Genomic DNA, 27603 nt, shown 5'->3' with positions numbered 1-27603 from the left:
TATACAATATTAAGATAGCTACATAAAAAGTGAGAATTCAGGCTGGGCGCGGTGGCTCACGCCTGTAATCCCAGCACTCCGGGAGGCCGAGGCGGGTGGATTACCTGAGGTCAGGGGTTCGAGACCAGCCTGGCCAAAATGGTGAAACCCTGTCTCTACTAAAAGTACAAAAATTAGCTGGGCGTAGTGGCAGACCTATAATCCCAGCTACTCGGGAGGCTGAGGCAGGAGAATTGCTTGAACCCGGGAGGCGGAGGTTGCAGTGAGCTAAGATTGCACCATTGCACTCCAGCCTGGGTGACAAGAGCAAAATTCCGTCTCAAAAAAAAAAAAAAAAAAAAGTGAGAATTCAGAAATTAGTAAAAAAAAAAAAAAAAAGCATTTAATTTACCTATATTTTGCTTTTCATCAGGAGAGTGAGGCATATGCTTTAAATTAACTGTTAAAAAGTCTATTATGTATGTAAAATTAACTAATTAATAAATTCACTCAAAGCAGTAAACATATAAGATGGGATAAAGTCAGAAGAGTGTAAAAAAGGTGTGAAAAATGGCCATGACCTAGGATGGATGGGCTAATGAAGAAGCTAATAGGCTGAGAGGTCACACTTGCCATGACTCTGAAATTATTTTCTGGGCTTGACTTTAAGAAATGGGATTTTACGTTCAGTCAAATAAATCTAGGATTAAAAGATTATCATTTTTGCATCCTTGATAAATTAGAAATGGTACAGGCACCTAGTGATTAATGAAGGCCCAAAGGTAACTATACCTGGGCTACAAAAGCTGTGTCTTGTTTGCTACTCTGGTCCTAGTGCCCAGCAGGTGCTCCATAAGTATTTGATGAATAAAGAACATGAAAGAAAAAAAAGAAGGTAGCTGATGGGAGAGCAGCAGTGAACTGTGCAGAAAACAAATAATTTTAGGAATAGCTAATAGATTAAAAGTTTTTGGAAAGCCTCTTTAAATCCAGGCAACATAATCTGTTTGCTATCATTTGCTCTACCAATATAATATAGATGATGACACTCAAAATTATTCATTTGAAAATATTTTGTATTTGTCCTTAGCTGCTACCACTATAATTTTCATCATAACTAGAAGACTATAGAATTTGAGATTTAAGATAGTACTCAATCCCTTAGAAATTCTAAAACTTTAGTGAATTCTTCACGCAAACAATTGCACTTATAGTTACATATTTATACCTAAAATGACTGTCAACTCTTTAATATTAGCAAATATTCAAAAGATAATCTATATCCTTTTTTCTATCTACAAAGAATAAATTTCAAAGATCTTATTGACACACTAGGCTATATTGCATCTGGCCTATTTTTAGATTGTTCATAAATATCAAAACTAAACTGCTTGTTATTATTTCTTAGCAGTTCTTTGGCCAGACTGTAAAAATTTGGTAATGAATAAGTGTGAATGAGATTCCTAAGATTAGCCATTTTGTAAGATTAGCCTTTTGAAGTATGACTAAAACAAGATCTAGGTTTCATTTGTCTTCAAAGAATTTAACTACCTCATCTACTAAAAGAGATGTCATTTCATGAGCAATTGCCATAAGATAAATACATTGGCATCTTGGTGATTTAATCCTTAAGTGTACAAAAGCTTATATGTTTCTAATAAATAAAAATTTTTGGTGTACAATTTATATGTGATAAGCAGACAACACAGGACTATTTCTGTAGGATTTTATAATTTTCAACAGTAAATTTGCTCTCACTAGTTCATTTTATGTTAACATATTTAAGTTCCTCCCACCACCCTAGTCTCAATGTATGAGGTAAAGCACTCACCAATTTTTTCTATTGTGTATGGTAGACATTTGAAAGTGTGTGGTCTTGCAAACTATGAGGCAAATTGGAATTCTTTGTATGTAAAGTTAGTGACATATGGTTACTTCAAAATTATATCTACTACTCTGGTAGCCAAAAGAAATGCAATAGAAATCAAGGCTGTTTCCTTTTCTATGTATAATTAAAGTTCCCTGAAAAACATATAAAAATGATCTATTTGATTCAGTGATGAACTCAGGTTTGCAAAGTATATCTTGTTCTTCTGAAGGCATATTGCTTCCTGAAACTTGTGCATACCTGTATGTCCAATAGTTGTTAAAAAAAAAAGAGCAAGGAAGCAAAGACAGGAGTTCACTTTATCAGATTGTCAGTGATGAGACCAATCTAGCTATTCCAAATCTTTCTGATATTCTATTTGTGATTATGCTGTTCTTCCAGTTTTGCAGTCCAGGTATTCCTCAGGTGGTGGGCCTCTCTGTTTCCTTCCTGTGACTTACCCAGACTTGCATGGAATATACATCAGTTAATAATTGATTTCTCCTGTTCATTCACTCATTTGCAGACTATTCTCTACCCTTGACTCTGGTTGTCTCATGTGGGAAAGCATCTTATTTCTGAAGTATAATGTCTCATGTGTGAAGGAGGCACTCGAGGATGGAGTTACTCTTACTACATTCTCCCTGTTCTGTCTTCACTTCCCCTGCTTTTTGAAAACACCATCCCCTGTCCCACCTTTCACTAAAGTATGCTTTGCTAGTTTGGGAGATTTACAATTGTAAGTCTACACTCAAATAAATGGAGCAAGTATGCTAATGAGATTCTAATAGAGACTGTGCAATCATTTTCTCACAAGTGTTAAGCAACATGTTTCTAAACTCCCTAAAAATAGAGCACACATCATGCAAACAGCTTATATCAACTGCAAATTATGGAATCTTGTTAAAATCACTCCTCCTGTGTTTCCTTCTTTCTGGGCTGAGGAAGGTGTTCATATAGAGGAAGATGGAGATGTGAGGAAAGAGGAGAGCTTTTCCTGACTCTATCCTTACACATTGAGCCTCCTGACCCAGAACAGAAGTTACTCAAGTGTATGGAGAGAATAAGTAATCTATGTCTGAGGACTTTTTCATATAAAGTTAAATTGTACCCAGCTGCTCCAGCTGTTTTCATTTCACATTTGAATGTTTACTATTTTACTTAGCTGGGAAAGCAGCTATTGAGGGTTGCATGTATCATTCTAAAAAAGGAAATTTTTCTGTCTTTAGTAGCTGAAGTACCAGAACTGTCCAGGAGATCAGAGACCATGTCTGTCTTATTCGACACAGGAATTTCCAGAATCAACCTGGTACTTACATATCATAGGTGCGCAAAAAATATTTAAGATAATAAAGAATAACCATTGATCTCTTAATTGATCAGATAAATAATGGTGCCTACATGATATGATTGTAACATGTGAAAACCAAAAAATTAAATTGCCATTCACTGTGTGTATATATGTATATTGTATATTATATAATTAAAGCCTTTTTTATTGTTGATTTGATTTTTTTCCTTTTTGCTAAATTGGTTATCTTGGTGTCTGAAAGCATTTACAAGACAACTATTTATAGCAGTTTTTCTGTTACAAGCCAGTTTGAAGGATACATGGATTGTAATGTTTTACTTTTTTTTTTGAGATGGAGTCTCGTTCTGTCGCCAGGCTGGAGTGTAGTGGCACTATCTCGGCTCACTGCAACCTCCGCCTCCTGGATTCAAGTGATTCTCCTGCCTCAGCCTCCCGAGTAGCTGGGATTACAGGCACGTGCCACCACACCCAGCTAATTTTTGTATTTTTAGTAGAGACAGGGTTTTGCCATGTTGACCAGGATGGTCTCGATCTCCTGACCTCGTGATCCACCCACCTCAGCCTTCCAAAGTGCTGGGATTACAGGCATGAGCCACCGTGCCCAGCCATGTTTTACTTTTTAAGGCATTTTCTACATCATTTTTTTGATCTAGCTGACCAGACTCTTCCCTATCACTCAAAATTCAAAACATATAAAAAGTTTTCTCTCTCATTTTTGACTCCACCCCTAGACACCTAGTTTCCCTACTTACAGACTATGTTAGTAACTTCTTGTGTAGTTTTCCAGAGATAATTTGTGTTTTTTAAATTTAACACTGTATCTTACACAGCTTTCTAAATGAATTAATACATATAGAACATCTTCATTCTTTTTTATTGCTTCAGATTCAATTGCATGGTTCTATCATAATGTACTTAAACTATTTCTTAATAATGGAAATTAAAATCATTTTCAATAGTTACTATTACAAGCAATAATGTCATATTTTGTATGTATGAGTAATTTTGTATATGTCATTCTGTACATGTGTACTTCATTAGAATAAATTCCTAGATGTAGAATTGCTGTAATAAAGGTATATGCATTTATAATTTTGATAAATACCCTCCGATAGATTTAATTACTTTTTTTCTGAGCAATTTGTTTGACTCAAAGTATTCTATAAGCTGATTTTTAGATATTCTATAGTCATGCCCTGGAAAATGCAATCTTACAGACCATAATAAGCAATCATCTTGGTGGAATGATTTATGGAGTATTGAGTGTTCTACTAGCACAAATATCTGGAAATCACCAGCTTGTCATAATGTCCTTAAAAGCAATCCTTAGAGGATTTTTATATGATAACCATACCCAATGCATTGTTTTTTGGTTACAATAGTTACTAGTATTTATTAGTATTTATTACTTGAGAAATTATAAAATGCCACTCCAACACTTTCTTTTTTCTTGTGTACACTTCCTCCTTATCTGTTTAAAGACTAAACTGACATATCTTTACTGTTATAAGCTGTGGAACATCCAAGTTACATAAGGTACTGATATCATTGTGGGGGCTGGGGGAAAGAGAGAGAAAGGAAAAAAGCAAGTTAACTTTTTACAGTTTTCCTGTAAAATGCTCTGGAAGATTCTAGAGTTTAATAAAGATTTCATTGTGAATTTGCACAGCCACTTTTGTGAACTTGATTCTGCTGATGGAGTTAAATTTGTCTGAGTAGATGAATGTCACTCTGAAAAAAGAGTATTGTGCTCTACGGGCACATGCTCCTATCCCACCAAAGCACTGAGCTAGATACAGGACTGGGGAATTCTGGCCCCACTTAAAAGTTGAAGATTGACTTAAAATTGGTCACTGCTCTTTAGACTAAATGGCAGGGTTGTCAATTGTGGCCATTTAGGAAGGAAGTTTTTTTCCCCCTCTTCTAAGGTTTACAGTATTTGCTAGCTCTTTTTCTTTTACTTTGAAGAAGGTCAGTAATGTTTCAGGAATACCACACACTGCCTCAGATGGTAGTGGTATGGGTGAAATGGGAGGGAGAGGTGCAAAGAAAGTAAAGCAAGAACAAGTGAAGCAGAAATGGGCCTCTTCATAAAAAAGTAACAGAGAAGTAGAGTGGTAGGAATATACAACCTACTTAATAGGCAACATATTCAAAATTTTAATGGCTTCTAATACAAGTGAATTACAGGACATTCCTGCAATCCAGCTGTATTAGTGTCAGAGAAGTTGAATTCAGCAACCACAACAGACTAATCCATTCAGGGCTGGTTGGATGAGGGAGCCACGTTCATACTGGTTTCTACTTAGTATTAGCATTTTGTTTTTATTATGCTCAGTGCAGTACTAGGTGTTCCATATATGTGTGCATGTCTTTCTAAAAACACTTTTTATATGAAAGCATTTGATGAATATAATTTTACATGTCCCAAAGCTACAAGTTTTAATTATTCCTGTGTTGCAAATGAAAAATTGAGCCTTACAGAAAACTCAAGGACATGAGCAAATAAAAAACAAGGCTTTGGACAAGATGAGATTATGAACACAAGACTCCATTTCCCACTGCTAATTTCTATCAGTAAATTCTGGTGATTCTTCCAGTGAAAAACATTTTTTCCCTCTCTTCTTGATTATCTGTGTGTTTGTTGTCAAATATGAAAAAAAAAATAACTGATAGAAGAAGAGTGAAAGCTTTTTGAGATCTGTGATTTTGGTTTATGTAAAGCAGCTCTACAACCAATTTCTTGTTGGGTCAACAAGCCTTTGTGTGTTTTGACATGGAACTGAGCGCTAGTGCCTAACACATTCAGGATAACCCCTTCAGGGATGTTGACACATCTGGGCGATAAATGGACAGAAATAGAGGATGCAATATTAGAAGGACTATCTCAACTACTAAGGAAAGCTGCAAAAACTGGATTCCCTAGTTAGCGGACTTGAGATTTTCTATCTAGATGGTTATTGAAGTTTCTGTTGTAACTTTCAGAGAATCTCTTTCTTTTAGGATAATATTACATGCTTATTTCATCTCCCTACTTTCCTCCCTTCCTCCCTTCCTCCCTTCGTCCTGTCCCGTCCCATCCCGTCTCCCGTCCCGTCTCGTCTCATCTTGTCTTGTCTTTGTCTTTTCTTTTCTTTGACAGGGTCACCCAGGCTGGAGTGCACTGGCATGATCACAGCTCACTGCAGACTCGATCTCCCAGGCTCAGGTGATCCTCCCACCTCAGTTTCCCAAGTAGCTGCGACTACAGGCACATGCCACCACACCTGGCTAATTTTTTGATTTTTTGTAGAGATGGGGTCTCATTTGTTGCCTAGGCTAGTCTCAAACTCCTGGGCTCAAGTGATCCTCCTGTCCCAGCCTACCAAAGTGCTGGAATTACAAGCATGAGTCACCACTCTGGGCTGTACATTCTTGTTTCAACAAGGCAGTGGTATATGGAAAGAGCATGGACCTGAGGAATCAGGTAGGTCTGAGTTGAGTCCTGTCTCTGTTACTTCTTAGCTGTGTGCATTTAGACAAATTATGTCACATTCTCCAAACTTCAGTTTCTTCATCTGTAATCTGAAGGACAATTGCTATAACTCATCATCTTTATAAGGACTAAATAGGGTCATTTATGTTAACCACCTTCCACAATATCCAAACTCCTTAAAGACTCCTTAAATGTTAATTCTTTTTCTTCTGTCATCTTTCTGACCGAACAGATTATGGAAGTAAAGTTTTAAGGATGCATGTATCTTCCAGAAAATATTTAAAGTGGCTATAACTTGGTGCTTGGACCTAATGGTTTCTTAATGAAATCTGAAAACAAGGAAATATTGTTTCCTTGTTCATAAAAGACATTTTGAGGCTAATAAGGTTTGCTTCTTCTTGCTTCCTTACCATGCATTTTATTTGACCATCTTTGAGATCAGTGGCCTGAAAACATATTGGCAAATTGTACAACATTGGGAACACACTAAATGTCACTTATGGTAAAATTCGTGTGTATTATACCATAATTTTGTAAAAAAGGAAGACAGAAAACAATACAAATACATTATTATTCTTTCTTTAAAAACATATTGACAAAGCTACTGGTTTCAAATAAATAGTATCTGTTCATCCATTGTTTCATGCTTAAAAACAAACAGCTGAAACAAAAAAAAAAATGGCTGAAGAGTTTGGATTGTGAAGAATATCTTTCAAAACCCATTTACTACAAAGATGTTTATCAGAATTATTTGTAATGGTTAAAAATGAAAAGTAATCTAAGTGCCTCATGTTAGGGAAATGAATAGAACAAAAATAATTAAGATTTATTGAATATTTGCTACGTGTCAGATACTAAGTATTTTACATGTATTAACTCATTACATCTCCATAATAAAGCTATGAGATAGGTAGTGCTATTATTCACATTGTAGAGATGATGAAATAGGCACAGAGGTGTTAGTAAATTGCGCAAATGACATAGCTGGTAAGTGCAGAGCAGGATTTCCACTGAGGCATGTAGATTTGGAGCCCAAATTTGATGTGTTGAGATAACATAATATTTGTAAACCTTAAAATAATGCCCAAAACTTTTTTTTTTTTGAGACAAGGTCTCGCTTTGTCACCCATGCTAGAGTACTGTGGCTGGAACACAGCTCACTGTAACCTTGACCTCCTGGGCTCAAGCAGTCTTCCTATCTCAGCCTCCCAGGTAGCTAAGACTAGAGGCACACGCCACCATGCCTGGCTAATTTTCTTCCTTTTTAAAAATGTTTATTTAATTTTAATTTTTAATTTTTGTGGGTACATAGTAGGTGTATATATTTATGGGGTAGATGAGACTTTTGATACAGGCATGCAATGCATAATAATCACATCACGGAGACCTGGATAATTAAAAAAAAATTTTGTAGAGACAGGGTCTCCCTATGTTGCCCAGGCTCATCTTGAACACCTGGGCTCAAACAGTCCTCCCATGTTGGCCTCCGAAAGTGCTGGGAATATATGTGTGAGTCACTGTGGCTGGCCCCCCCAAAACATTTTTTGATGACACAAAAATGATTATAACAAAGCAAAAAACTGTAAGATAAAAATTGCCTGTATAATACAGTCTCAACTTTGGAAAAACTTGTGGAAAAATGATGGAAAGAAAATGTTTATGACAGATGAGCAGGATCATGATTGTTTATTTTCTCTTATATATGTATTTGATACCTTATGAATTTCTTCAATTAACATATTCATTTATATTCAGAACAATAAATGATTTACAATAGCACTTCATTTACTTAGCATTTTTAATGAATCTATAAATTATTCCACATAAGTGAAATATTGTTTTAGTTTTGGAAAGGACCATGATAAAGTAATTTAATTTAGCTTTCCAAACAATGCTTAAATCCTTTAATAACGGTCATTTCAAGAGATTTTAAAGTTATGTTTGAACACACTTTTCTGTTGATGAAAAACTCACTAATTTCTCAAGGCAGTGCAATCCACTTATAAACAATTTTTACTTTGGGAACTTCTGAAGGCTAATCTTTTATGGGAAAAAAAAGAAAACCTTTTAATTTTTTTCCAAATTTTATTCATGTTGGTCAAATGGTCTGCCACAGGATCCTAGGCCCCAACTTTGGAAGAGGACCTGGGTATCTGGGAGTACTGTACTCCTCCCTAAATTGAGCCCCTGAGATATCACTTTCTATCCTGACCCCAAAAGAACATGACACTTTCTGTTCTGCTAGTCTGTGATAATCTACTTCTCAAATTCTTCTTCTTGCTTATGTAATCATGCATGGCTATTTGATTTTCATGCCTACCATTCCAAACAAGCCATAACATCTGCTGTCATAAACTGACCCAGTTAGCACCTCATTGGTAAAAACCCTAATAGTGATAATCTTGTAATGTTTCTTGCCATGCAGGGTAACATTCTTGTTATGTAGAACACACAGGACTTCCTATTATGATGAATGACAACTGCCATTGATTGAGCAGCTCCCATACACCGAACACAGTGCTAGGCCTTTAGAAGCATGATCACATTTCATCATTATCATCATCCTCAGGTAAGTATTCTTCCCATTTTGCAGATGATGCTAATGCTAATAAGGGTTAAATCCCTCAAACTGAGGGGTTAAATAATTTACTCAAGGTCAAACCTAGTGAATGGCAGTGTTAGAACTACAATCCAGTCTTTCTAACTCCATGACTTCTCATTTAAATTATAACTTTCTTATTGATGACTCAAGATTGTAATGATGAACATCAGTTAGTGTGCTGTGTTGTAGAACAGTGGGATTTTCAGGGGCTATAGGTTTATAGGCCACAGAGAATGTGCTTTGGAGCTCTTCTGTCTGGCTTTTCGTAATGAGGCTATCAAGTGTTCCTCTGCTGCTTTTGCGTGTGCCAGGCTCATTATATTTTCTTATATATGACTTCTTATTTCTAGGACTATGGGTTGGAATTCGTTAACCAAATGTGTTAACAAGCTGTGTTTCAAGGAGGATTCAATAAGCTTTGAGGGAAGGGCTAAGGGGCTTCTTTTCGTGTTCTTTGAGGCACGTAAATGTTAATGGGTGTGCTTTGCCACTCAGAGATTTAATTCTACGTTATGTTTCATAGAGCTGAACTTGCTTAATAAATAAGGTGAGGTATGTTTTTAAGCATTCATAGCTATCAAGCTATATAGCCTAGTGGACAGATTTTACAAATACACTTATCACATCAAACATTGTCTTTTAAATGAAGAAAAATAATATTTTTCTTATCTCTTTACCATTACCTCTGCTCCAAATCATATTCCTATTCTTGCATGCCTTTAGGAAGGATAGCTATACATCCCTGTTTCCCAGGACTATTTTACATTAATAATTATTATAAGTATGTATGATTATAATTAATAGTTATTAATAGCACCCTTTAATTGTTAAATGAGTTAGAAGTGATAAAGTATATGATCACTCTAGCTTTATGGCAATACTGATTTTGTGGAGCTCCTTCTTGTATGGATCTGTCCATTGGATAATCAGGCACTTTGAGCTTTAAGCCCTTAGTAGTCAAGAGTAATTTCTAAGATTTTTTTTCTTGCCTTCTGTTTTATAGAATCTATTGGGCTATGAGACACTTTCTTTTTTCCTTCAGAGAAATAGGAGGGTACAATATCTACTGTTTTCTGAGTCATTAACATTGAAAAAATATTTTCAGGTTTCTCTTACAGATTATAATGACCTCTTAAAGACTATGAGAGGCATTAGACAACTACTATTTTGGACTACTATTTTGACATCTTATCATTTACGTAAGATTCAAGCTGATCTAGTCATTTACTCGGCAGTACAGAGCTGTATCAAGGCTCAGTTCCTAAGAGAAGCAAATAAAAAATTTAATAGCCTTGAGAGGGAGGGATAGAAAAAGGAGAAGGAAAAAAAGGAGTTGAAGGAGGAAGAAGGGCAGAGGAGAGGAGAGGAGAGGAGAGTTAAGATTCATTCTTTATTCTGGATCCTGATGGCTCCTGACATTACCAGACACAAGATAAACTCAGGTTCAAATTGGTCTAGATTGAATGAGAGGAATAAAGGCCTTATCTACACAATACCAATTATTCAAAGGAAAACTCACTTATTCAGTCTAGACTCAAAATATTTCAAAATAATTTGATCTACATTATTGCATAAACATAAATCAACTTAATAATATCCTCTCGGTCTTGGGCAGATCAATAAGTGATTTTCATAGAAACACACATAATTTTCAGGTTTCATGTACCACTCAAGACTGAAGTATGAAGAAAGTGCTACAATTCAGAGCAATGACTAGGAACTAGTGGCTAGAACCTTTCTAGGCCAGATCCAACCACTCCCAAGTGTGGACACTTTCAAGCAGCTCCTGCCACGTGCCTGAGATAAAGGGAGACAGGGTATAGGTCACACAGAACCTCAGGAACAAGAACAGAACAGTCATACCACTTGTTGAGTGCCTACTGTATGCCAGACACTATACACACACTCTCACTAATCCTATGAACAACTCTGAAACTTTGGTATTATGTTTTTATAGATGAGGAAGTTAGTTTCAGAGAGTCTAAGTAACATTCCCAAGATTAACCAGTTGGACTTGAACTCAGGTCTTTCTGTTTTCAAAGCGGAAGCTCTTTTCACTATATTCTGCTATGTCTTTAGATGAGGGACCTTCTAAAGTCATTTCTGATACTCTGAACTTCTTATGTTTATACTATAATGGAATTTGCTAATTTTATGACTTTTAAAATCCTCTTCTACATGTAAAAGCAATCATTGTCATCACTCCAGTAGGAAGTATTCTCTGTCCTCTCTGAATAGCAATGCCTTAGGCCACTCAGAAGCCCTTACCACGCCCTGCTTGGTATCCCAGCTATTGGTGGCCACAGTCTATCTCTTCTGTAAACTATACATTCCTCAAGGAGTCTGAGACCATGTCTTGTTCAATGTTGTTTCCATATCACCAATCTTTGCACATAGTAGGTACTCGGGAAATACTTGTTGAATAAGTTAGTGCCACATAGTGTAATTATTAAAATTTACTTATTATGAGGCCAGACGCGGTGGCTCATGCTTGTAATCCCAGCACTTTGGGAGGCCAAGGCAGGCGTATCACCTGAGGTCGGGAGTTTGAGATCAGCCTGACCAACATGGAGAAACCCTGTCTCTACTAAAAATACAAAATTAGCCAGGCATGGTAGGGCATGCCTGTAATTCCAGCTACTCAGGAGGCTGAGACAGGAGACTCACTTGAACCCGGGAGGTTCAAGTTGTGGTGAGCCAAGATCGTGTCATTGCACTCCAGCCTGGGCAACAAGAGCAAAACTCCGTCAAAAAAAAAAAAAATGAAATTTACTTATTATGAAACTCACTTGAGCAGGAACATGAGCAGCAACTGGCTTTCTAGAACTTTGCTTCTCAAATGTTGCTGTGTGAATGCATCACCTAGGGGTCTTGCTAAAATTCAGGCTCTGATTCAGTAAGTCTGAGATTCTACATTTCTAACAAGCTGCCAGGTGATGCCCTGCTGCTGGTCTGCTGCCTACACTTTGAGTAGCAAGGGCCTGCAACCAGGAAAGATAAGAAGAAACTTCTGTGGTATTTAGTTTTTTCTTTAGAGGAGGTCAAAGGAAAGTCTGGGAAAAATAAAAGGTTTTCTTCAAGGGCAAATTTAGGTGGCATCTGTTCAGAAGGGCATGGGAAATGGTTTACAGATTTGGGGAAATTTAGGAGAGCGTTCTTTTAGTCAACATGCTTTATTTTATTTTATTTTATGATTTTATTTTATTTTATTTTTTTGAGACAGAGTCTCTGTTGCCCAGGCTGGAGTGCAATGGCATGATCATGGCTCACTGAACCCTCCGGAGCTCCAGAGCTCAAGCGATCCTCCATCTCATTCTCCGGAGTAGCTGGAACTACAGGTATGGGCCACCATGCCCTGCTAACTTTTTGTATTTTTGTAGAGAGAGGTTTCACCGTGTTGCCCAGGCTGGTCTCGACCTCCTGGACTCAAGGGATTTGCTCTCCTCAGCCTCCCAAAGTGCTGGGATTACAGGTGTGAGCCACCACACCCGGCCAACAAGCTTTAAGTACTTACTCTTTGCAAGTCACTGTGTGAGTGAGAGGAGGCACCATGGAACACGTTATTCCTAGGGCTTGCTGTGGATTTGTGATGATTACTAGCTTGTTGTGTGTTCTCTGGGATTTGTCCTCAAACTTGAACATGCACAAGAATTACCTGGAGAGCTTGTTAAAACACTCTTTTCTGGTCAGGTCAGGTGGCTCATGCCTGTAATCCCAGCACTTTGGGAGGTTGAGGTGGGTGGATTACCTGAGGTCAGGAGTTCGAAACCAGCCTGGGCAACATGGTGAAACCCCATCTCTACTAAAAATACAAAAATTAGCTGGGCGTGGTGGCAGGTGCCTATAATCTCAGCTACTCGGGAGGCTGAGGCATGAGAATTGCTTGAACCTGGAAGGCGGAGGTTGCAGTGAGCCAAGATCACGCCATTGCACTCCAGCCTGGGCAACAAGAGGGAAACTCTGTCTCAAAAACCAAAACAAAACAAAACACCCCACCCCTACCCAAGACCCCAGTCTTTTCTGGGCACTATCCCCAGAGCTTCATATGCAGCAAGTTGGGAGGAACCCTTGGTTTTGCATTTCCAACCACCTCACAGGTAAAGTCACAGCTGCATGTCTGAGGCCTACACTTTGAGAGCCACTGTTCTAGGGCAATTACCTTAATCCCTTAGGTTCCTTTCAGCTCAAAACCTAAAATCTGTGTTACCCAGAACGTTAACACAGGACTTTAGGTTAGCAGGCCAGAAACCTGGGTCAGTGAACAGAGTCCTCTGGCCTTTGTGATCAGAGGGGAAACCTGAACGTATCTATCAATAAATAAAAAGCTCAGCTTCAATGAGATAACTGGCTAAAATATATAGAATTGAAAGAAATTACATTTAAATGTTAGCTGTGGTCAACTATGAATAATTTTTCGTTTATATTTTTCTATACATTACAAATTCAATATAATAAATAGATAATGATTTAAATAAATGTAATATAACAAATAGATAACGATTTCTTATGTAGAAAGCAAACCCTTTAAGTCAAGGTTTAGGATGCCTGTTATGACTTTCACAACTACATTTGCCATAACAAACATCCTTCAACTAAATGACACACGAACCAAAGGAATCTTTTTTCAAACTTCTTTGTTCGTAACAAAGGAGGGCTCTCATTTTGATTATTTCTTAGCAATAAGGTCTTTGGAAGGCAACTCTAGCTAAAATACAAACACATTGTAACGAAGCATTCTATAGGCTGTTTTTCCATCTAAGGACAATCTATGTATACTTCTAGGGTACACTGCAGCCAGTAAGCATTAAGTGTGTGTGTGTGTGTACGTGTGTATGCACGTGTGTGTGTATCTTTGTCAGTAGGACAAATACTGTGAAGTGATCAAGTTTGCTTCAGAGTTCTGATTGGTCTCTACTCTCTCAGAATCCTCAAGTTGCACCCTGGTCATGCGGGTCCCTTTCCTCCCAGTCCCAGCCCCCACCCCCTACCCTGAGGAGATTCCCTTACTCTGAACCACCCTTCAACAAAGCTTCTATTCCATTCAAAACAGTATCTTCTCTTTTCCTACCAGATAACTAAACTGAAGGTCTTTGGAGACAAGTCATTTCCACCTATTTTTACTGTATACATCAAAACCATCTGGTCCAGGGCTTAGTTAAGGTTTCAAGAATGAATGTCAAGGCTGGGTGTGGTGGCTTATGCCTGAAATTCCAGCACTTTGGAAGGCTGAGACAGGAGGATTGCTTGAGCCCAGGAGTTTGAGACCAGCCTGGGCAACATAGTGAGACCCTGTCTCTCCAAAAAAAAAAAGCCAGGTGTGGTGGCGTATGTATCTATAGTCCCAGCTACTCTGGAGGCTGAGGTGGGAGGATCATTTGAGCCTGGGAGGTTAAGGCTGCAATGAGCTGTGATTGCACCACTGTACTCCAGCCTGGGCAACACGTGAGACCCTGTCTCAAACAAACAAAAACAAACAAACAAACAAACAAATGTCACAAGCCTTTGGTTTTGAACACAAATTCCATCTACCCCGCCCCACCCTCCCAAGAGGGTCCTCACTATCTCTCCTCAGAAAGTCTTCTTTCCTCTCCTCCATGAGGCCTTTGGAGGCTGCTTTAATTTTTTCTGGAACGTGCCCTTTCCTAAGCCGCTGCTACATAGAAATCCCCACCCCATAGGTTAATAGGTGCACTTTATTTTTTTGTGTGTACAGGAGTTTTGACTTCTCAAATAGATACATATTCTGTCAAGAGTTTGTATCTCTGGGTTTTCCACAGTTTTGGAGCAAGAATGTAATTTTGAGATGAATTTCTGAATGCTTCCCTCTGCCAATTGTTTTTTTAAAACAAATTCTTCAAGTATGTTTATGACTGTTAATGGCTTGATGCATTTTTCTCTCCATTATTATATAAGCATAAATATAATATATTCATATATCACATTTCTTCTCATCCCTACTCACTCCACCCTTCCTCACCAGCTTAAACCCTTCAAAGGCTCTCCTCCTTCTCCTCAGGATAAAAAGGGCGCTTTGTGTTAGCCCTTACTCTCTGCTATTTACTTTCTAGCCTCTTGCCACTTCTTCCAGTTCTGGGTTCCACCATATCTATGCTCATCGATTGGTATGTCTTATCTTCCTTTCTCCTGAGTGATAAATATCCTCACCTTGTGCTAACACCTCCCTCCCTCCCTCCCTCCCTCCCTCCCCTTCTCCCTTCCTTCCTCCTTTCCTCCCTCTATCCTTCCCTCCCTTCTTCTCTCTCTCTTTCTTCTTTTTCCCTTTATTCCCCTCCCCCTCTTCCTTTCCTTTCTTTCTTTCGCTTTTGAGACGAGGTCCTACTCTGTCACCGAGGCTGGAGTGATGTGATCACAGCTCACTGCAGCCTCGACCTCTTGGGATTGAGCAATCCTCCTGCCTCAGCCTCCTGAGTATCTGGGACTACAGGTGTATGCCACCATGCCTAGCTCATTTTAAAAATTTTTCGTAGAGTTGAGGGTCTTACTATGTTGCCCAGGGTGGTCTCGAACTCCTGGGCTCAAGCAATCCTCCTGCCTTGGCCTCTCAAAATGCTGGGATTATAGATATGAGCCACTGCATCTGGCCCACATCACTCTTTATTTAAATTGTCTTATTTCTTGTCTGACTCCTATCTAGATTTTAAGTTTCTTTGGGATAGAGACTCTACTATTCAGTCATCACTTTTTTTTTGCGGGGGGGCATGAAGAACAGGTTTGGTAAATGCATTCTTAATATTTTTTCAATGTTGAATACGTAGATAATTCTTCACCTCCAACAAATGATTCTTCACTATGGGCATATCAAGTATGCCAGAAAGTCACTAGAGGACGTATTTCTGAGGCAAGAGGACTGTTTTCCTCAAATCACATGTGTAGGTGCCTGTTTATCCTCAATTCACTATCTTTTTAGTCAAAGTGCAAATGAAAATAAAAAAAAATCAAGCACTCTTTCTTTCCCAGCCCTTGGCTTTCCATGAATAGAAACTTTCCTTAGGGTGTGGCATTTCAGAGTCTATAACACTGGAACCATTGGCTTGTCATTCTCAGGAAAATGCGGTTAAGGGAAAAGAAAGTGACTCCGATTGCTGTCGTTAAAGCTTACATGTCTGTAGTTAGTCCTTATCCCCGTCTCTTCACCCCACCCTCACTTCCACTGCCATTATCCACAAAAGCAAAACATCTGTGTTATTACCGACACAAGCCCCCTCAGACTGAATGTTAAGTTTTGTCCCGTCAAATAACTCTGTGCCAGCAGGAATCAGGCAACCCAGGTTGCAGTGCTAGCTTTTATTCTAACTATAGGAATAAGAATCTAACTATAGGAATAAGAAGGTATTCAGCCGGGCGCCATGGCTCACGCCTGTAATCCCAGCACTTTGGGAGCTGAGGTGGGCGGATCACCTGAGGTCGGGAGTTTGAGACCAGCCTGACCAACATGCAGAAACCCCATCTCTACTACAAATTCAAAATTAGCCTGGCATGGTGGCGCATGCCTGTAATTTCAGCTACTGAGGCTGAGGCAGGAGAATCGCTTGAACGCGGGAGGCGGAAGTTGCGGTGAGGAGAGATCGCGCCATTGTACTCCAGCCTGGGCAACAAGAGCGAAAAAAGGTATTCAGTACTTTGGGTCCCATTTAATATTTCTGCCATAGAAAGTATAGGATTACATTTTCTTGCTACAGCCTTCAAGTTTTCTTGATACCCATTTTAACCTGACTTCACTAAGATTAAAAAAAAAGGAAAGAAAGAAAAAAATAAGAAAGAGCAAAGAAAAAGCAAGAGTGTTTGATATGATTATAGTTGAGTTAGAGGTTGGTGCTTGACAGTTATTTTGCCTCAGGTAGCACACCCCTGCAAGTGACAAGTTCAAATTCCATTGTATTGATCTGACAGGCTCAGCCCACTGGACTAGGCATTTCCCACTTAGCATATTGCCTGGAAACAAAATGTGTCTGATCTCAAAGGATGGCTTTTGAAAAATAGAGACAACAGGTTTAGGGTAACTTGCTTCGTTCATCCTTTTTGTTAAGAAACACACAATTCATGTTAGTCTGCTCATAAACTGTTATTTTACAGTACTTAAAAACAGGCTGGGTGTGGTGGCTCAGACCTGTAATCCCAGCACTTTGTGAGGCCAAGGTGGGCAGATCACTGGAGTCCAGGAGTTTGAGACCAGCCTGGGCAACATGGTGAAACTCCAGGTAAAAAAGTACCTGGGCATGGTGGTGCATGCCTGTAGTCCCAGCTATTCGGGAGGTGGAGGTAGGAGGTTCACCTGAGCCAGGGAGGTTGAGGCTGCTGTATTAGTGCTACTGCAATCCAGCCTGGGTGACGGAGTGAGACCCTATCTCCAAATAAATAAACAGAAACACCAAAGTACTTAAAATAGTACCTGAACTTCTAGGTAATTAGAACATAGGAAGAAATAATTTTTGTATCTTAATTGATATACTAATTTTTTTATCATTAAAAAAGGCCAGCTGCCTTTTCATATTCTAACCTCTACAGATAGGAATGTGTTCTCCAGGCAAAATCATTAGAAGTCTCAAAACACTGGATTTTAAATACCTATCTTTGCTACAATAATAATAATATTCATTGCTCTACATTTCAACATTACTGGTTTTATCCGAGAATTATCTACTTTAATTATTTTTAAAAGTGCAACATGTGTACCTTGCTGAAAAAAAATTTAGAAAATATAGTTGAGTAAAAAGAAGATAGGGAATCCCCATCACTCCCTCATCCATCTACAGACAACCACACTAACATGTTTATTCCTTCCCATTGCACTTTTACCTTGTCTTACATAAATGTCATTACAGTATACATACTATAACTTCCTTTTTCTTCTTTTATAATTTCTTTTTCTTCATATCAGTGTTTCACTAACATCTTTCTATGTTAGTACATACAAATCTTCCAAGAATTTCTGTTTTGGATTGAGACAGTTGTATGTTTTGGGGGCACTTAACCTCTCTGAGTCTCAGCCCTATCATCTTTAAAATGAAAATTCTGATGATACCTACCTCAAAGCATTATTGAAAGGATTGAATGAGATAATGTATTTAACTCAGAAATGGACCTTTGCTTATGGAACTTAGTAAAAGTTAATACAGTTGTCTCTTGGAATCTGCTGGAGATTGGGTCCAGGAAAGCCTCCATTCTTCAGGATGTTAAGCAGTTCTATAAAATGGGGAAGTATTTGCATATAACTTATGCACATCCTCCCATATATATTAAATCATCTTTAGATTACTTATACTACCTAACACAATATCATTGTTATACTATATTTTAAGAGATATAGGTATATATTTTGTTTGTTTGTTTGTTTTTGTTTTTTTGAGATGGAGTCTCGCTGTGTTCTCCCCAGTTTTTGTCTTTATTGCATTAGTCATGGTTCTGGTAGCTGTGCCTTAAAATAGTTAACAATGTTCCTCCAAAGAATTAAAACTCTAACACCTTTGTAATTCTCTATATCTCGCTGTGAGATATAGAGAAGTGGAATTATTGGATCAATGCATTGGAGTGCAGTGGCATAATCTCAGCTCACTGCAGCCTCTGCCTCCCAGGTTCAAGTGATTCTCCTGCCTCAGCCTCCCGAGTAGCTGGGATTACAGGCGTCCACCACCATGCCTGGCTAGTTTTTATATTTTTAGTAGAGACAGGGTTTCACCATGTTGGCCAGGCTGGTCTCAAACTCCTGACTTCAAGTGATCCATCCGCCTCAGCCTCCCAAAGTGCTGGGATTATAGGCATAAACCACCGCGTCCAGCCAAGATTTATATTTTTAATTGCAGTATTGTTATTTTCAGTGTGTTTCCTTAATATTTTTGATCTGCAGTTGGATGAACTCACAGATGTGGAACTGGATGCAAAGGGTTGACTATACTATTATCTATCTTAATGGCTGTATTGTATTCTAGCATATGGAAGTACCATAATCTATTTAGCCATTTTCTTCTTGGTGGGCATTTAATCCTCCCCCTTTTATATGCAACTATAAACACAAAATACTGTGCTAACCATCCTTTTACACGCACAATTGGCAACGTGTACAATTTTTTTTGGCATAAACCCCTGTAAGTCAAATTGCTAGGGTACAAGGTATGTGCATTTTAAATATACATACTGATAAATTTTTTTTGAAGAGATACTGTAGCCACTTAAACTCCCTCCAACAATTTTTTTTAATTTTTGCTGTGGCATTATTTGATATACAGAAGTTTGTTATTGTTGTTATTTTGTCATAAAGTTAATGCTGCCAGAAATTTTCTTTATTGTTTCTGGCCTTGGTGTCATGCTAAGGTTAAATACATATTTTTGTATATTTATTTTTAGTAATTTTTATAGTTTTAAAAATGTCATTAAATTCTTAATTCATAAAAATATATTTTCATGTATGATTTGGGGTAGACAAAGATTAGTGAGAGTTGATTTTTTTTAATGGTTTTGATGTAGTTGTTATACATGTGCATATGAGGTGTATTTACCTCAGCATATGATACCTTGTGTAGTAATATTCTGAAGTTTGCTTTTTTTTCCCACTCATTGGTATGGTTTGGAAGTTTTTTTGTGCCAGTGCAGACAGCCCTATCTTATCTTTTTCTACTTATGCATCATATTCATAGTATGGTTCTGGCATAGTTTATTAAGCCAGTCCCCTGTTGGTAGTCATTTGGAGTTTCCAATTTTTTACTATTTCAACTACTGCTACATCACTGTACTGTCTTATTATGAACATGTGCCGGTGTTTCTCTGGGAGATATAGAGAAGTGGAATTATTGGATCAATGCATTGTTGGGTCAATGCATGTCTTTTAATAGGCACTGCAAAATTGGCTTCTAAATTGGCTCACCAATTTTACATTCATACTGGTAGTATATGAAAGCAACCTTGCTTATTTAAGATCTCTCTTTTACCAATACCAAATTCCCAGAGTCTTTTTCCAAACTCTATTCTATTCTACTGATTTGTCTGTTTCACTGTTTTGGTAGAATTTGGAAAATTCATGAACAAGGGTCAGGCCTAAAAGCCATGTAATAATTCCCACTCCTTTATATATAAACATATAAGGCGATTATTTTTCTATAATCAGTTCCTAAAATGCTTGAGTGAGCTTTTTGTGTAGAGTTGTCTTCCTCTCTTTTCTGCAAAGGTGTTTGAGTTTTAAAAGAACTACAGCCAGGTGCAGTGGCTCACGCCTGTAGTCCCAGAACTTTGGGAGGCCAAGGCAGGTGGATCACCTGAGGTCGGGAGTTCGAGACCAGCCTGACCAACATGGAGAAACCCTATCTCTACTAAAAACACAAAATTAGCCGGGCATAGTGGCTCATGCCTGTAATCCCAGCTACTCAGGAGGCTGAGGCAGGAGAACTGCTTGAACCCAGGAGGCGGAGGTTGCAGTGAGCAGAGGTTGCGCCATTACACTCCAGCCTGGGCAACAAGAGCAAAACTCCATCTCAAAAAAAAAAAAAAAAAAAAAAAAAGAATTACAAAGGTGTTAGAGTTTTAATTCTTTGGAGGAACATTGTTTACTATTTTAAGGCACAGCTACCAGAACTATGACTAATACAATAGAGAAAAAAACTGGGGAAAACATAACAAAATTTCTCTATATGCCCTTTTGAAATGAATTCTATCAGTTCTGTAAGATGGGACAAAAGATGGGTATCAAGGTTTCTTGGCCAGACACGGTGACTCATACCTGTAATCACAGCACTTCGGGAGGTTGAGGCAGGAAGATCATTTGAGCCCAGGAGTTTGAGACCTGCTTGGGCAACATAGTAAGACCCTGTCTCTACAAAAATTAAAAAAGTAGACAGGCGTAGTAGCACATGCCTGTAGTCCCAGCTACTTGGGAGGCTGAGGTGGGAGGATTGCTTGAGCCCAGGAGGTCGCGGCTATAGTGAGCTGTGATTGTACCACTGCACTTTAGCCTGGGTGGCAGAGTGAGACCCTGTGTCAAAAAAAAAAAAAAAGAAAGAAAGAAAAAATTTCTCAGTTCTTTATGTGATCCTATGGAGGCTGTCATTTCCCTTTGGTTCTCTGCCGGGGGAATATCCGAGGTATACTAGTAGAAAAAAAAGGTCTCTTTTCATTGCTGCTATTGCTTTGCCTATTTTCTTCATCTTAAGGTTTGGAGAGTGCTTTAGGGTATAGAACATTACAATTTGAGAGTGAACATTATCAGAACTGGGGACACAAATTCCTAGAACACAAACTGTTTAATTACTGAAGCTTTACAATATACTTGCCACCTGGTACCAGTCCTTTCCCATTTTTCTTCTTTTTAAACACTTTTTGGGCTTTGATCACACATTTATTCTTCCAAATAAACATTACAATTAGTCTATAAAGTTTAAATATGGGATTAGAGTTTTTGTTTTACATCTATACATTTACTTGGAAAAATTAATCTGTTTATCATATGGAGTCTTATCAAATGATTTTTCTTTAATCAGAGAATGTTTGGAATAGAATTATTAATGTGGAATTGGCCATAATTAAAATATTCCTATGAAACATGAAATCAATTATTTGTCTCTCAATATTACACTGTATCACATATCATATATTATAAAAGAGCAACAAATGCCACTTGAGGGTGATGGCACTATGAATGATTTTCTTTTCTTTTTTGAGATGGAGTTTCACTCTTGTTGCCCAGGCCAGAGTGCAATGGTGCGATCTCGGCTAACTGCAACCTCCACCTCCTGGGTTCAAGCGAGTCTCTTGCCTCAGCCTCCCAAGTAGCTGGGATTACAGCCATGCACCACCATACCTGGCTAATTTTGTATTTTTAGTAGAGACAGGGTTTTATCATGTTGGCCAGGCTGGTCTCGAACTCTTGACCTCAGGTGATCCACCCGCCTTGGCCTCCCAAAGTGCTGGGATTACGGGCATAAGCCACCATGCCCGGCCTGATTTTCTTTTCTTTTTCTTTTCTTTTTTATTTTTTTTATTTTTTGAGATGTAGTCTCGCTCTGTTACCCAGGCTGGAGTGCAGTGGTGCGATCTCAACTCACTGCAACCTCTGCCTCCCAGGTTCAAGTGATTCTCCTGCCTTAGCCTCCTGAGTAACTGGGACTACAGGTGCCCACCACCATGCCTGGCTAATTTTTTGTATTTTTAGTTGAGACGGGGTTTCACCATATTGGCCAGGCTGGTCTTGAACTCCTGACCTTGTGATCCGCCCACCTCGGCCTCCCAAAGTGCTGAGATTACAGGTGTGAGTCACCGTGCCCAGTCAATTTTATTTTCTTTATAATATTTTACATTTTCTAAAATATTTCAATAATAGTTTCAGAATGCCATAAGAACATGAATCTCTTTCATCCCACATTTTATCCTTCTTCCCAAGGCATTTCTGGATGAGAGGAGTCCCAACATTGCCAAATCTCAAGTTTCTTGAATTCTTGATGTTGCTGCAGTTTCTCATCATTCTGGGTGAAATCACAAAGTCCACATTCCCCCTGGGCACCCAATCTGGAGCTGCCACCCCAAATTCAGTAAAACCTTGTTCTCAGGGTACGTAGAAGCTGCATTACATTTCTGTCTAGAGCCGAACACCTGGATATGCAGAGTTGATGGAGCAATTTTCTAGTATTTTTCCGAGTAGGGGCTGACTCGCTTCTTTCCCAACTAGGATTGTTTGGGGTCTCTACAGGTAAGGTCAGGGTGAGAAAGGTTGTCCTTGGGATAACCAAGGACTCCTTGAACTCTTGCTCAAACCCTTATGGTGGCATCAGAGACTTTATTTAAACAGGATCAGACTTCACAGTAATGCTAAAAATCACTGGAAAGTGAGGCAAAACTAGAGCAAGCTAGGAACCCAAAAGGATGTCAACAGAAAGATCAATGTTTGCTACTCCTGCAATTCTCGAAGGTTCAACTGTCTCTTATTTGCTGGTTCATGGGCCCTCCTGGAAAGTCTTTAAGAATTAACATGTTTTTAAAGAGGTGGGGAAGTTAAGATGAAATGTAAATAACTGAAACAAAAACAGAAAAACAGAAGGTGAGGAGAATTAGAAACCAAATTTGATTGATTGATTGATTGATTGATTGATTTTTTGCCTCTCACCATGACTTCAAAACTGGGAGCTTTTACTTAATTAATTTCAAAAATAATTCAAGTATTAGGAATGTGAGGGAGATATCATTTCTCTTCTTGCTTTACTATGGAGTTCAATTGAAATTCTGTTAAAAGTATAAAAATCAATGTGAAGTATATGCATTATGTGACAGTTCCATCTACAGTTATCTTGTGTAGAATATAGGGCAGATACAATGGAGCAGCCAAGCACATGTAATTTACCCAACAAATCTAAAGCATTCCCACATTGATTTTTTTTTTTTTTTGCAGTTGTCTAGCCCCCAGTCACTGAACAGAGAGAAAAATAGCTTACTTTCATAACATGGGATACTTAAGGCTACAAAACATTCATCTTCACGCCCTCTAATTCAAGGCTGTCTTTTTGTTGTTTTTCTTGATGGGCTTTTTTTAGGTCATTTAAAAAATACTTGTCTTCTCTAACATGTTATGACAAGAAAATAAACTAGTTTTTAAAAATGTTCTGATTTGTTGATTAATTTTGCCCCTAAAATTGTATTATACTGGTGTTGTTTTTAATGTTTTTGCTATTTCTAAATGAAATTATCTTGAAATAATTATGAGTAGAAAAATTTATTTAATTGAAAAGACAAGCTTTCATAATTAAAATATTAATTTTAGTTATGTTATATTAAAATACCTAATTTAGTAACTAGAATAAAAGGGACACCAGAAACCATTTTTGTTACTGTAATTATAAGTTAATTCACTATTGAAATTACATGCATATATATTCCCAGTTTAAAATAATTAAAGCTTATTCCCCCCCCCCCAAATGCTTTCACTTGCAAGATGAGACAGTTGTGAACGTATGAGTTCATACATACACAAAAATATGCCATGGGATTACCTACTGTACATAACAACAAAGGATCTGTCTGTAATGTCCAGATCCATGTAAACAAGTGATATTCGATTCCCTGAACCACACCACCTTCGCCAACTGCAGATTGACTTGCATTTTAACCAGAGTTGTCGACTGTGAAATATGGTCAGATTAATATTCAAAAATCCACATAATAGTAGAGCGACAATACTTAAACATCACCAAGCCTTAGGGATGTTGTATGTCTCTAGCTATAGCTGCCCCCTCCTGTTTTATTTACTCATAAGTATCATTAATACCAAAGATATATAACCTTTGGTGCCAATATGTCATTCTCTCTCTTCAAGTCTTTAGTAGTTGCATGCTTATCTATTTCAGTCAAATGTATTTCTTATCAAAAAAAGAGTGAGAGACCTGACAATACAGTTATCGAATTTTTTCAGCTGAGACCCCCATGCCATTCAGCATTCAGACATGCTTGCGCTTGATTGATGGATGGGTTTGTGACAAATAAAACTAGGATCAACAGCTTTGCACCTTTTCCCCCATCAGAGACCAGAGGAAAGCATAACTCTACAACAATAGTGGGATTAGGGATGCATTAGCTCTCCATCGACCAAAACCATCCATTCCCATCAATACTTTGCACGTAATAACCTGAAGCTATGATAAGGAAACAAAAGAAGGAGAAAAGGGACAGGAGAAAACAAATCAATAAAAGAAGGGAATGTCTGAAAGATGCAATGTCCAAATGAAGATTTTTTTTTTTCTGCATTACTGGGCTAACATCCCTGAATGCGGAAACAATACCTCACCCAGAGTTTTGTCAGGGGAAGCAGATTAACACATTGTTTAAACACAGGTTTGGCATCTGCAGATTGATATTTAGACGAGTTTGTTTTTTTTTTTTTGCAGGCAAAAAGCTGTGTTATAGTATTTATTGTTAACCTGTGTCTCTAAATTGCTCTTAAATAAAAAGAATGTTTTCACCTGAATGATTCAGATTCTGTGGGGCCAATTCTGTGATAATTAGAACATTCTCCTGTATAGACAGTTTTAATGTACAAATCTTTAGCACAGTCACAAACATTCTCTTAAATATGGGTTAGGATGAAGAATCATAATTGACTAGTTTACTAAGATTCGTATACAGTATATTTGTTTCTATTATCGGAAAGAGACTGATACCCCTTTAATGAAAACTAATACCTGTCCTAGAAGAGTCTTACTTTTCTGGGTAGAATTTTTTATTTTTATTTTTTTGTAAAAATCTTTCTACATAAAAATGTATCTTCATTCTCAATTCATAGGATATTTTGATGATAATTTCATCATTTTCCCCACAAACAATGGACTGTTAAGCTTATGTATTCAGGTTTTTTGTTCCTTTTCTTTGGAGAGCTTTTGATTTTTGTACTACCTATCATATTTTTCTTAATATACAATTTATTCTAATTGGCCATTGAATGGGCCAGTATGGTTTTCTCCTGGTGCGGATGAACATTAGTGATATTTGTTCTCCTCTGAAGAAGATGTGTGAGGGAGGACAAGCCCAAGTTCTCATTGTGGAGCCGCTGATCTTGGGAAAGGCACTTCATCATTTTGCTTCAGTTTTCAGACTTAGAATAAGAAGAGAATTATACTGTCTAATTCATCATTATCATCATCATCACCATCATTATTAATATTATCATTATTCTTCATTGACACACTGTAGTGCTTCATTTCCTAGTCAAAGTTTACAAAGTGTTGAGAAGAAAAAAGCCATTTAGTTTCATTTTCTTTTTTAGTTCTATGGGAAGATGGAAGCCCCTTTCCTTTATTTAAGTAAACGCAGAAAGAAATGACAGAAATTGCCCCATCTCCAAACAAATGTGTGGAAGATTCTTAGGATAGGACGATGGCTTCTAAACTACAGACCAGAGAATCCAAGAGATTCACAGAGTTTCTAGGTTAAAAATAATGTAGGAATGCTTTATTGTTTTATTTGTAAGATAAATTCTAGTTTCATTACCAATGTTCAAATCTTAATTTGAGCAATATAAAGTCAACCCACATGTGGTTATGGAATCAACCGCATGTGTAAAGGCAGATGTTGGCTTGTGTTATTGGAAGTCATGGGTCTTTAGTCAGGAAATGTGATAGTGTTTTTATACTCCCAAAGAGAATACTCTATGAATTATGATTTTAGAAGTATTCTTTGGACCTAAAATGGTTAAAATTATTAAAGCCATATACATCTGACATTTCCGGTCATACAGCATTTCATATATGTCAGCACAGTTGGTACTTGCTCTGAATATCTGTCTGAACTGAAAACCTTTAAGGTAAAAACCTAATTAAAAGCACATAATCTACTCATTTGATCTCCCAATTTGACCTATTTTATAATTTGTATAATCTAGCGGGTATTTTCTTTCAGCTTCTAAATACAGGGCACAATCTTGGGGCACTCCAGATAAGTGATTTTATGGGGCACCTTTCAGCTGAAGCTGAACGAGCCCCCAATATCCAATACTGATACCTGTGAGTGAGTTCATTTCATCCTCAGTAACACCAGTCACTACTTGCACATATGTTACTTTAAAATTTCAAGCAGATGCTGGCCCCTGACTCTAGCTATCTTTATAACCATGTGGAGGAAGAGTTCCAGAGGCCTAACATTTTAATATAAAATAAGCTGGATCTAAGTTTTAATATAATGGTAGCATGACCTTTGTTACTATTGCAAAACATACAGTATGTGCCTGATTGAGTCTTTTCTTCACGACATAGTCAATCTTCAAGTTTTCCATGAAAGCCTTTTAAAGTGCTCTTACATCTATGACCCTATACAGAACTCTCTAATTTGGTTCCATGAAGGTTCCAAGTGAAGATGTATTATAAATGGAGATGTGAGATTTACATATATGCATTTATATGGACTCAAGCAGAACAAAGCAATGTCCTCTACATGGCAGTTGTGTATGTAAATCTTTGGATGATGCTTGAACATATGTCATATGCTGTCTGTTTTCTTTGTGTATATATCTTCCAGAGGGTATACGTCTTTGGAAACAATGTGTCTTGTGCAGGATTCATTGTTTACAGCCTAATACACTGCCTGTAGGTACTCTAGAAATATTAATTAAAGGGAAAGGAATATACACATGTATTCACAGAGGATAAACATGGATACATTGCTAAAGAAATTCCAAATCATAAGCAATTGTTGATGTTTCAGACATATTTATACAAAAAAAAATCAAAGCATACAGGTATAATGTTAAATGGAAAAGCCTGTTTTGCTGTCATTCTAGAACTTAGTAGCAGTCTGAAGACAAAGTATATCATGTTTACTAGAGTCACCATTATAAAATTTATATCAGTTTGCTTAACTGAAACTGTGTACACAAATTCAGAGTATAT

The 27603-nt window shown here is 37.7% G+C and overlaps 2 long non-coding RNA genes across 5 annotated transcripts in view; one reads left to right on the top strand and one right to left on the bottom strand.

Annotated features, from left to right (window-relative positions):
- LOC129058743 (uncharacterized) overlaps positions 1 to 27603 on the bottom strand; it is a 686790-nt gene that overhangs the window by 76699 nt on the left and 582488 nt on the right. The window lies entirely within an intron of this gene.
- LOC129058745 (uncharacterized) overlaps positions 6303 to 27603 on the top strand; it is a 43994-nt gene continuing 22693 nt past the window's right edge. The window contains exons 1-2 of the long non-coding RNA XR_008524084.2: positions 6303 to 6624; positions 9059 to 9202. This is a non-coding gene — a long non-coding RNA (uncharacterized LOC129058745). The remainder of the gene's footprint in view (positions 6625 to 9058; positions 9203 to 27603) is intronic.

This window comes from Pongo abelii, chromosome 2 (genome assembly GCF_028885655.2).
Source record: "Pongo abelii isolate AG06213 chromosome 2, NHGRI_mPonAbe1-v2.0_pri, whole genome shotgun sequence".
NCBI lineage: Eukaryota > Metazoa > Chordata > Mammalia > Primates > Hominidae > Pongo > Pongo abelii.
Note: the sequence above shows the minus strand (reverse complement) of the source record. Positions and strands in the feature narration are given on the sequence as shown.